The sequence below is a fragment of the Bos grunniens genome, chromosome 2 (assembly GCF_055505025.1).
Source record: "Bos grunniens cultivar Pamir isolate PY7600 chromosome 2, Bosgru_T2T1.0, whole genome shotgun sequence".
Taxonomy (NCBI): domain Eukaryota; kingdom Metazoa; phylum Chordata; class Mammalia; order Artiodactyla; family Bovidae; genus Bos; species Bos grunniens.
The window spans coordinates 1,023,161-1,035,205 of NC_141166.1; the positions used below are offsets into that span (position 1 = coordinate 1,023,161).

At 62.0% G+C, this 12,045-nt stretch overlaps 1 long non-coding RNA gene across 1 annotated transcript; it reads right to left on the reverse strand.

Annotated features, from left to right (window-relative positions):
- Nucleotides 1-4,124: 4,124 nt before the first annotated feature.
- On the reverse strand, nucleotides 4,125-8,596 carry LOC147377213 (uncharacterized). The gene is made up of 2 exons (XR_015149879.1): nucleotides 8,079-8,596; nucleotides 4,125-4,920 (listed from the first exon to the last, which is right to left on the reverse strand). It is a non-coding gene; the product is annotated as an uncharacterized LOC147377213 (long non-coding RNA).
- Between the last annotated feature and the right edge of the window lie 3,449 nt (nucleotides 8,597-12,045).

The following is a 12,045-nucleotide window of genomic DNA, read 5'->3' on the forward strand; positions in this document are numbered from 1 at the left end:
CAGCACACCCACATTCACCTTCCCAGTCCTTGGAATTCTGCTGAAGCGGACGATTCCCCAACAGCGCCAAGATGTGTGGCTGTCCTTCCCCCGGGGCAGGCTGTCCTTTTCCGGCTCAGCCCAGAGCCCATCTGCCTGGTGACTTTCCACCCCCCACCCCCAGCCGTGCATGGGGGAGGGGGCTCCTGGTGGGAGAGGGGCCAGAGGAGCATGCCAGCTGTGCTCTCCCGACATGGTGTGGGGGGTCCAGCCAGCACCCCTCTGCGTGGCCTGCCCCGCTGCTCCTGGTGGACAGTGAACATCCACCATGCTCAGTGCCTGGCCCTGGGCGGGCGCTGGAGCATGGAGAGGAGACACTGCGGCGTTTGGTGGGAGAGAGGTCAACCAACGGGAGGTTAGGGATGAGTCGGACTCAGTCCCCGCCCAGTCCCAGGAGGGGGAACGGCGCAGTGCGGGGGAGCCACGTGCATAAGTAAGGGGCACCCCACGCCAGCGAGGGGTGGTCGGGGGAGAGCTGCTTCTGCCAAGGGTCAGGAGGACGGTGTCAAGGCAAGGGTGAGCCCGCAGTGGAAGTTTGAAGGTTAAGAGGGATGTTGGCATGCAGAGATGAAGGAGGGCTCCATGTCCACAAAGACTCGGAGGCAGGGTGCTGACGGGCCCACAGGGACTGGCATCTCTGACACCCAGGGTCCAGTGGGGGAGGATGAGACTTCAGACTGGAGGTGCCCACCTCCCAGCCTCAGACATGTCCTCAACACCGGTTTTCTCAGGAAAGACAGAGCTGGATAAGCGGAAAGAGGACAGAACCTGAGACTTCTCCGAGGCCACACATCCAGAAAGCGGTTGCAGCCAGGGCTGTCTGATTTCACTCTCCTTCATCCTGCAGATACTCCCAGAGACCTACTATGTACCCGGAGCTGTGGGGTGGTGATAGAGACACATTCCCTGGGGAGGGAGAACAGATTGGTGGGGGAGGTTGGCATTAACCTGATAACGGCCCAGGCAAATTGAGACCCACCGCCCTGGAAGGTTCTAGACAAGAGCTCTTGAGAGGGTGGAAGAGGAGGACTTGATATGGCCTCTCAGGTGGATGGAGCGTCCAGCGGAGGTGACAGTGATAAGTGCACAGATGGAAGGTGTGTGGGACCCGGCCTGGCAGAGACCGGCATGGGCAATGGTGTGGAGAAGGGAGGAAGGATCCGACTCTCAGCAGGACGAGTCTGTTTCTTCTTCTGCGAGCTGGCCTTCCAGCTCTTCTCCCGCCACGCTCAGCTGCAACGGCTGTGCGCCACTGGCCTCCCTGACCTAGCTATTTCCGCGTGTGGCTCCCCTTGCCCTGCACCGTGCCCTCCCTGCCAGGCCTGTGTGGCTGGCGCGCAGAGGGTGAGCTGGTGGGGTGGCAGAGCTGGCCAGGCCGTGGGCCCGGATCCCCAGGTGCCGGGATCTCGTCTTCATCCAGAGGGCCTTGGGAAGCCCCATCCTCCTTCTCCGTCTGCAAGCCAGCCTCCCTTCCAGTCACCCCTGGGGCGCGGGCTGGGGGTGTCGAGGCCCGGATGAGGCCCCCAGTACAGCTCCTTGTCTCTCTGGAGGCCCAGCCTGACCCAGGCGTCCTGAGGACCAGGGCTGGGGGCCTTTCTGAGACGCCTGGGCAAAAAGCCCACAGCTGACCTCAGACGGTGCCTGCTCTGCAATCCAGCGTCGGGCAGGCGGCTTCCAGCCAGAGTGGGGTGCCTAGTGAGAGCTCCGCCTCCTCCCTCATGACTGGGTGGGGCCGGAAGACGGAAAAGGGTAAGTCCGCACCGGGCTCCCAGGTGGCAGAGGAGCTGCTGCGGTGGGCGCCGGTGATACTCGGGTGAGGCCGGCCCTGGCCCAGTGAGTGAGCGTGGTTCACTGAGCTCATCTCTAAAGTGCCCGGCCCAGGCCTGGCCTACAGTAGCTGCTCCATGACAGGACCCGTTTCTCAGGGCTCCGAGGCTGGTACCCTGACTCTGCCGGCGGGAGGAGGCCCCTGCAGGGACAAAGGCGGGTTAAGGCCCCCCTGAGATGCGCCTCCGGGCCGTGTGTGTCATGCGCTATCTGACCACCAGGGGGCAGCCTGAGACAGCCTCATTCTTCACGGCTGTCATTAACCTTCCAAGGCCAATTTACCTGGAAAGTACGGGAGCTTAGCGACTCGGACTCACCCACTGCGTGAGGTTGTGCGTGGTGTGTTCTGCACGAGGGGGCCCAGCCAAGCAGAAGGACACGGAAACCCTGCCTGTGCTCTGGTCAGCAAGCCCTGGGCTCTGGCACGGGCTGGGTCTGCCCTAGTAAGGGCTGCCCTTTTTTTTTTTTTTTGGCTCTGCTGGGTCTTGGTTGTAGCATGTGACGTCTTAGTTGTGGCATGTGGAATCTAGTTCCCTGACCAGGGAGCGAACCCAGGCCCCCTGCATTGGGAGCACAGAGTCTCAGCCACTGGACCACCAGGGAGTCCCAGGGTGCCTTTTTATTAGCACAAAGTTACCCCCCTTCCATGCCTCAGAATACAAGGCTGCATTGACCAGATTTGCACACAGTCTTCATTTAGGCCAGCAACACTCCTGAGCTCACGTTACCTGGTCCTGATTCCCACTGTACAGATGTGGACACCGAGGCCTGGGAAGCCAACCAAGGCCATTTAGGAGCACAGCTGGGCCTGGAACCCTGCAGCTGGAGGAACTGCCTGCTCCACCTGGAGGCTTCAGGTGCCAGGGACTTCCTCTGGAGGTCAGGCCCTGCCTAGGGGTCCCGGAGACCAGCCTTTCAGGGAAGTGAGAGGAAAGGCCGCAAGCTGACCTCAGAGTTTTGCACTCTCAGCTCCAGGCTCGAGATTGGGGGGGCTTCCAGCTGGACTGAGATGACAGGTCGGAGTCCCTCCAGGCGACCAGGGGGACTAGACGGGGGAGGGACAGGGAATACGGCCCCAGTCTGATGGAGGAGGATCAGTTACAGCTCGGGGCACTGAGGAGGCACCAGCGGGGTGAGGTGTCTCCTGCATCAGGACAGCTGTCCCCCAGCTGTTTCAGGGGCCGTTCTCATGGGCATCAGAGGCACACCCCCAGTGTGGGAGAGCCTCCTGATTTCAGGGGGCCGTTGGTGTGGGCTTGGGGGGCAGGTGGGTATGTTTGGGTTAATAACAACAACAATGATACTCATGGCAGCTGAGGCCTTCCCGTATGCCAGCTGCTGTACTGAGACCCTCCCAGTCCTGTCCTGTTTAACTAATCCTTCCAGTAACCTTACAAGATGGGCCCGAGCTGTGGCCGTGCTGGGGCAGGCAGGAGACTCCAGGCGCGTCCCGAAGTCTGCCCCTATTCCCGCCTCTGGACATTTGCACAGACTGTGCTTTTCCCTCGATTAGTTCAGGTCCCCTGTATCCATCCCTCGAGTCTCAGCCGCAGAGACCTTCCCTGTGTCCCTCCTTATTCATGTCTTCGTCAAATATTGATCAAATCAGCATCAGCAATGTGCTGTCTGCTCAGATAATGGTATACAGTTGAGAGTAATCAGACAGGTCCCAGCTGTCTTGGAGTTTAAGAGTAGGTGTCAGCAAACTATGATCCATGGGCCAAATCTGGCCCTTGGCCATCGTTTTAAAATAAAGTTTTGTGGAAACACATCTGTGCTCATTTGTTTATGTATGGCCGTCCTGCCTGACAGCAGCACAATTGTGTTCTTGCAGCAGAAATGCCATGGCTCTCAAAGCTAAAAATATTTGCTACCTGGCCCTTTGCAGAAAAAGTTTGCTGACACTTGGTTTAGAGTCTGGCAGAGAAGGCAGATAAGAACAAGTCACTGGAATAAATAAATTGACAAATGGTGAGACGTGCGAGGAGGGGCACCGCAAGGGTCAGGAGTTGAGACGCAGGGTGAGACAGTCACCACTTCCTCCCTCCCGCCCTTGATTCTCTGAGCAGTCGGTGGGGGCAGGACATGGGCAGCACATCCACGCACTGGCCTGTGCTGTGTCTACGGCAGGCGTGGGGTCCTACTGAAATGTGCGCTGAGGGGTCACCGCCTTCTCTCTCACCTCACCAGACCTCAGCCGGTCATGACTGTCCCCCATCTCCCTGTCCCCTGGGAGGCAGGCAGAGCGAGAAGCGGGGTGGGTTTTACACCCAGGACAACAGAGGCTCGTTGCGTTTAATGACTTGGCCGAGTCTAGCTGAGGTGCAGGCAGAGATCTTGATGTCGTGGGAAAGCCCTGGACAGTATTTAGGACCCCAGGGCTCTAGCCCAGGTATCACTTGGGTAAGCCTGTTCCCCTCTGGGCCTCAGTTTGTTCATCTGTAGCTGAGAAGGTTGGAGAAAAGAGCTCTTCTCTGGATCTGCAGCAGCACGCTGGGGCTCGCCCCGTATGTCTCCAGGCCTTGGTCTGTCTCTGTAAAGTGGGCAGAGAAATGCTGAGCCCTCCCACACTCCTGAGGCTGGGCCCTGGCCAGGGAGATCACAGATGGGAAAGTGCTTTGAGCTTGCTGGAAGAAAGGGCCTCTATAAACCCAGAGGGTTCCTAGGGCGGTGGGGCCTGGCCTGAGCCGGGGGTCCCGGGGCAGCGTTCGCTGTGACCAGCAGGGGGCGCTGTGGGGAAGCGGAGACCGAACTCGCCCTGTCCGTCTGAGCGCGGACCTGCACCGCGCAGCGGGGACGCGTGAAAGGGGCCTGAGAGACCCCCGACCTCGCGATGGGGCAGCGGTGGGCACTTGAAGCGAGCGATGGGCAGCGTGGCAGGGCCGGGCAGGGGTAGTGACCCCCCGAGCCGGGGGCCCAGGAGAAACCAGGAGGTCGGCGGTCTGGGCTGGACTGCCAGGCGGAGACTGTGGAGAAGCGTCTGGGCTGTCTGGACTTGAATCCTGGCTGTGCCACCCGCAGGCAAGTTGCCTCTCTGGGCCTCGTGCTCCTCGCCTGTAAAACGGGAGTAATAATTGCACCCGCTTCACACAGCTGCTGTGAGAACGAAAGAGCTAGCCGCGGGTGACACCTGAGAGCAGGTCGTGACTTGGGCCAGCCTCTTACACGTTGCTGTTGTGACCCAGTCTGGACAGTTTGCACCTCGACCGGTGAAGCCACGAGGGGTTTGCATCCACTTAGGAGCAGAGCGGTGAGGACAGGCTGAGGACCCGCCTCCTGGAGAGGAAAGAGGCTGCCTGAGGCGGGCAGGAGCACAGAGTGGGGAGGAGGGACGTGGGGAGGCAGGAGGGTCGAGGAAAGAGCAGCTGGGGGCCCAGTGCGGCAGCCCCAGACTCGGCTCCCTGCTGAGTCACCCCTCCCAGCTCCCTCCCCAGCTGTGTGCTCCTGGGCATGCCCTTGGGCCTCTCTGAGCCTCAGTCTCCTTCTCTGTAAAATGGGGTAATAGCTTCTGCATCACAGAGCTGCAGGATTCCTTAAGACAGCCTGGCTCTGGGGTGCCCGCCTCTTCCACTGTGACCCCTCCAGTCCCATAATGGGGTGGGTCTGGCTTTGGCCCCACAGCCTCCCAGGTTGTTTATCTAGAAAACCAGCTAAAGAGGAAAACCCCCAACACAAACACAGCCCAGCTGGTCTCTGCAGCCCTGCCCAGCCCTGCCCTGCCCACTCCTGCCTTTGCGGCCCAAGAAGCAGGTGGGGTGAGTCGGGGGAGAAACAGACACTCTGGGAGTGTTTCTTCCCAGTGCAGGGAGTGGCAGTAACCAGGTCAGGGTAGAGCTGACAGAGGGGCCCCCAGGACTCAGCTGACGGGTGAGACGCTCCTGTTCCAGCTGGCAGGACAGTGGGCAGCAGAACCCACTGGGAAGCAGGTTCAACATGCAGGTCCCAGGACCCTGCTCCTGTCCTCCCACAGGCCCTACCACCCAGGTCCCAATTCCCTAGATTCGCGATGACCTCGGCCCTGGGCCGTCCGACGGAGGAGGCCCAGCAAGGCCTGCTGGGAGAGGCAGAAGCTGATCTGGGGAGAGGCTTGTGGTGGCGTGAGAGCGAGTGGCTCTGGGGCAGGGTCTGTCTGAGGACCGAGGGCTCTTCCAGCAGGCCTGGATGCCTGAGGCGGTGGCAACCATGAGATAAGGAAGTCAAAAGTGCAGGGAGGCAGAGGGGAAGGAACAGGCATGCAGAGGGACGGCAAGTCAATCCTGTTAACAATTATTAAAGTCCTCAGGATCCTGCACCTCCCTGGGTGGAGGTTCCCATACATGTTGTCCTTCTGGTCCTAAAAGCTTAGGAGCTTCCCAAGTGGCTGAGTGGTAAAGAATCCGCCTGCTCATGCGGGAGACACGGGTTCGATTCCTGGATGGGGAAGATCCCTTGGAGGAGGGCACAGAAACCCACTCCAGTACTCTTGCCTGGAGAATCCCATGGACAGAGGAGCCTGGTGGGCTACAGGCCATGGGATTGAAAGAGTCTGACACATCTTACCAACTAAACAACAACTGACCTAGGGAGCGGGGGTTATTTTAAGGACCTTCGTACGGCTGAGGAAACTCAGACATGAGTGCCGGAATCCTGCGTGCCATCTGCCCAGGAGAGCAGGGCGGCCACACTCCACGTCAGGAGGAGAAGACCGGAGGCAAGAGGCGAGGATGCATCGCTGGGGCTTCGTCCAGGGCTGATCCTTCTGGGGACCCTGAGCTTTAGAGTTGAGTGGCTGACGGGGGACAGGATGCAGGTCATGGCTGACCATCACCAGGGTCCATTCTAATCCTGGAGGGCTGGTGAGGAGGCAGGGGCGTTGTCAGGCTCTGGACACTGAGCCTGAGGAGGGGGAGACATGCCGTGGGGGATACATGCCGTGGGGACCGTAGCTACGACCCCTGCCTTCAGGGAAGCCTCAGCGTCCAGGCGGAAAGCTGTCTCCTCATCCACAGACACCTGCCCTGCTCTGAGGAAGACCCTCCCTGGGGCCCGATCTCCCAGGAACCCCCTGTGCAGACCCTGATCCTCGGCAGAGTCAGGCCAGGGGGCTCTGGGGTCCATCCTGGAGCGCTGTCACCTGGAGAGTGTGGCCACATCCCCTCTCCCGGCCACTGGGAGGCTCTGGTTCATGGTCAGGCCCTGGGGCCTAGGCTCCGGGTCACAAAGCCGGGTCCAAACCCAGAGACAAGGGATTGTCGAGGCTGAGGGTCCTGTGGAGGGGAAGACAGGCGGGGGTCAGGAGTTAACTGCAAGATGCTGGGCTCCCAGGCTTGGAAACCCCCTGGCTGGGGACTTGTCACACGGTTCTTGGTCCCAAGGTGGCGGGTTCCGTCTGCCCCTGCGGCCGTTTTCAGCTTTCATTTCTCCCTTCCGCCTCAATTCACTTCCGTTTTCAGTTCCGCTTCCAACGTCGCCCTAACCCTCTGTCCCACTGCCCCCCGGGGTCCGCAGACTCGGGTCACCGCAGGCCAGGTCCCTCTGATCGGATCTGGACCAACATGCCTCTCGTGCTCAACCCATCTGGGCTGGGTGCCTTCTGGGGGGAGGAGGGGGAGACACGGGCTGAGCGTGGGGCTGGCGTGGGGCTGGCGCGGGGCGCAGACCTCTGAGCAGCAGGAGAAGCTCTGGGAGGCCGGACCACGGAAGGGTGCCGGCCGCGGAGCGGGGCTGGACCGCGGAGGGGGAGCGGGGCCGCGGGGCCGCGGAGCGGGGCTCAGTGTGGCTGTGCGCTCGCCGGGCGCCAGCTTCTGCGGTGTTCGTGAGGACGCACACTCGGGGCTCACGGAGCGTTTCTCTTATCATCGTGGGAGAGGGGCCTCCCGTGACCTTGTCTCACCCCTCACTTCTCACCAGGGCACCCGAGGCTCGGAGAGGGCGTCGCCTGTCCCAGGTCGCCGCGCTAAGCACTGGCGGGCACGCCTCCCCGGGTGGGTCCCGCGCGGCAGGCCTCATTGTGTGCTCCCGGCAGGAAACCGCTGTGCTCAGCAGCCCGGCCCGAGAGGAGGAACGAGCCTGGCTACGTGACCCGCAGCCCTGAGGCTGAGCCGGGCCCAGGCCGGAAAGCAACCTGCGGGGGGCGGCCGGGCACGTGGGGTGGGCCCTGGGGCGGAGGCCTCCCTACCGGGAGGTGGAGTTACACGGAAATGAGCCCTCGCCGCCCTGCCCCTCAAGCCTACCTGCCAGGAGGCAGCTGGTCGGCTCGTTGCTCCCTGGAAGGGGACCTGCCTGGGGAGGAGAGGGCCGGGGGTGTCCAGCAGGGCCGGTGCGCGCCTGCGCCGCAGGGAGCTTTTCACAGGCTGCCCACCCGCTCACCAGCTCTGGTTTCCAGGGGCCTAGGGGTCTCCAGGGGGAGGACTCAGCCCTGGGCGGGGCCCTGCTGGACTGCCCAGGTGGGACCCAGAGCATGTGAGGGGTCTCCTGGCGACTCATGGGGAACTGCTGCCCCCCTCACTCTGGACGCAGGGCCGGGAGGAGGCACCAAGCCCAGCTGGCTCGTGGCCTGGCCAGTCACCACTGGGAGGGCGCTAGGAGCCAGCACGTCACCAGGAAGCGCAGCGGAGCCGCTGATGGTTCAGCAGAGGGGCGGGAGATTGTCCAGATGTGGCTTCTGAAAGGGGTAGACTGGAGGCCGCAGGTTGGGTGGCAGCGGGGGTCTGGAAAAGGGGCGGCGGGGCTTAGCAGAGGCTGAGTGAGTGGGGGTGGACGTGGGGCACCAGAGTGGGTTCCCTGGGGTCCACTCCCAGCTCCTCCTCCGAGGCTGTGTGCTGATGGCGCCTTAAGTCCCTGCACCTTGCTCTTTGCCCCTAAAAGGAAAGTGAGGTCAGAACTGGGCCAAAACAGAACCCCTCCCCCTCTCTCTCTGGATGCCCCAGCATCAGTGCCCCGGACAGAGGATGCCTAGACCAGGGCTACAGAAGCCCAAGGAAGCAGGGAACGTGCACAGGATGGAGGCAGGGCTCTGGCCTGGACAGCAGAGGGGCTGGGAGGAGGCGGTGTCCCCTGGGGCAAGGACTGAGAAGCCGAGGCCATCCTTGCGAGCAGAACCTTAGCTGGGGGTGGGGGGCCTGGGTGCCAGTCCGTGTCACTAGGGAGCCAGCCGTGCAGCTGGGACCCTTTGCTGCAGAAAATGAAAGTCGGGAAGGTGGCTGGAAGGAAACCCCTGTCTGGATGGTGAGACACCCCTCCGAGGGGGCCAGCTGCAGCCCAGGACCGCACTGCAGGTCTGTTCTCCTGCAGCTGCCACACGTCCAGGCCCCGACCCAAGCCCCTGCCTCCCTCCTCTGCCCTCTGAGAGCAACAGGAGTGGCCACGGGCCTCCCTTCTCCCAGCTCACCGCGTGTCTCCCTGGACTCTCTAAGCCCTAGCTTCCTTGACTGTCAAATGGGGCTATAATGACGCTTGCCTCAGAGAGCTGACGAGAGGAATAAATTAAACCATGCGTGGCAGATACAAATTGCCTGGCACAGCTGGCTGATGTGAAGGCTCATCGGTAAGACCCTGATGCTGGGAAAGATGGAGGGCAAGAAAAGGGGATGGCAGAGGATGAGATGGCTGGATGGCATCACCGACTCGATGGACATGAGTTTGGGTAAACTCCGGGAGTTGGTGATGGACAGGGAGGCTTGGCGTGCTGCAGTCCATGGGGTCACAAAGAGTCGGACATGACTGAGCGACTGAACAACAACAATCTGACCGCTGGTGTGACATCATATGGCCTCACATGGGCCCTGAGAGGCAGATACACTTTGCCCATCATACAGAAGAGGAAAACTGAGGCTCAGAGAGGTTGAAGAGGTTTGCTGCACAGTTCTGACCAAGCAGCTCCCAAGCCTGGTTCTTTCCATGACTATGCCTGGGACGTGGAAGGGAACAGGTGGGTGGGTGGGTTTGGAACGGGATCCACGTGCCCTCCAGCTGGTGTCAGGAGAGGGGACCGGACTCCCAGCCCCTCCTCCGTGTCTGCTGGACTGTCTCCCCACTGCTGTCCAAGGCTGGCCCTGAGACGGCTCCGGTCAGCAACGGCAAGCCTCTCTGCTGAGCCAGCGCCCCCCTGACTATTCCGGCTCTCTTGGGCCTCACTTGCATCTTTCCTGCATGAGCTGCGGCCTGTTTCCTGCTCACCTGCCTCTGGGCCAGCAGCTAGCAGCTGCCCTTGTAGAGATGCACCCCCCACCCCAAGTCCATGGGTGCGGAAGAGAGGCCACCAGCTCCCCCCGTGGGATTGCCTTGCCGGCCCAGGGCGCCTGAGGCACTACCCGCCTCCCCCCACAAGAGGATCTGCAGCTCCTTAGACTCAGAGGAGTTGCCGTCGGCCCACGTCAGAAAGCAGGCGGTGAGAAAAATCAGACGCTCAGTTGTAAGCGGGGGCCTAGAGTCCTCCTCCGCTGCCACCACTCCTGGCCCAGACCCAGCAGGGTCAGAGCGCTGGTGCCGATGGAGCTGCCGGCCACCTCTCCTGACACACCTGGCCAGGTGAGCAGGCAGCGAAGCCAAGAGCCAGCTCACCGCCTGGGTGTAAACAGCAGCCCGGTGGGAAACTGGCAGCCGCCTCCGCTGCCCTCTCCCCAGCCCTCTCCCCGGAGCCCCGCCCTGGGAGAAGAGGGTGCCCCGACTCGTTAGAGGAGTTCTGTCCGTCCCTCACCTGTACCCGTCCTGGGTGGGGTTGGGGGTGAGCGGGGGGCCCACAGAGACTCTCTATGCTCTAGGCCTGCACCTAGCCCACGTCTTCCCTGCGCTGGTGCCGGGAAGGCGCCAGGCTCTCGGGATCCCAGGCCCCCACCTCCTCCACCCCGGCCCGCCTGCCTCTGCCACTGGCTCCCCAGGCCACGGAGCAGGACAAGGGCCATCTGGGCGCTGGGTCACACCTGAAGGGGCCCCCTTGGCCCCTGCCTCCACCAGCTGAGAGCTGTGTCCTTTGGAAGGAGGGGTGCGGCTCCAAGGTTTCCAGGACGAGGAGGAAAACCAGTCTCCACGGACCACTGAGACCCAAGGCCCTGCCCTTGGCACACACGATCTGGGAGACAGGCGTTGCCACCCCCACTTCAAAAATGGGGATGCTCAGGTGAGACTGGTGGCTGCCTGGGGGATTGGACTCTCTCTCACTTGTCCGTCCCTGTCTTCCCAATGCCTGCCACGCGGCAAGAGCTCAAGTGACGCTTGTGGAGTGAATGAAGGAGGTTCAGAGAAGGCGAGCAACCCGGCCACGGACACACAGCCAGAAGGTCGCTCTTCTGAGCGTCGACCCCAGCTATTTCAAATCCCCAGCCCAGGCTGTTCCTGAGACCCACCCACCACTGTGGGGGCACCACACGGACAGAAGTGCAGGGGTTCCTCCCCAGGTGCCAGAGCCCCATCACCACACGTGCACACCCCACACGACCCTCAGTGGGGCCCAGCTGTGGAGGCCCCATCTGCCACACCACTGAGGCCCTGCAATGGGCCTTCCCTTCTGCCACCTCTGGCAGATACACATGCTTCCTCCGGGACTGGCCTCATGCCCTCCTCTGTCACCACCCTCCTCCACAACCGGGAGAGGGCAGGACAGGGCATGCCGTCTTCCACCCCCACACCCGGCACCCTCACAGCCTCCCAGGCCCCGGTAAGCGATTGCCACCACTGCTCTGCAGAAGGCCAGGGAAGGCGCCCCCATAGGGCACAGATTTAGGCCCAAGAACAGGCAGCATCCAGACCACGGTGCAGCCAGGTGGAGCTGGTACCTGGGCAGATCTGGGGCACCTGGGCTCTCTTCAGGGAAACCCTGAGATGTGGGGTCGCCACTCCCACCCCGCTTACCACATGGTCCAGCCCCAGGAAGCAGCTGAGCACGCAGACCGCAGGGGCCAGGCCCTCCTCCTGCTTGGTGAGCCCCAGACCTGCTCGGCTACCAGCTGGCATCTCAGGTCCCTGGGACTCCCTCCCCCGAGCAGGCTAAACCTGGAACGTGCCTCTTCTCCTTCTTTCCCACCAACTGAGGGCCCGCAAGGCCGGGGTGGTCAGGAGAGGCAGGGGCCCCTGGGAAGAATAGATGGCATGCGCCAGACCGTGCTTGAGACACTCCACACAGATTTTCAGTGAACCTCACAGCAACCCTGGGAGATAGTAGTTAATCTTACAGACCAACCTTCTTCCCATTTTCTAGAGAGG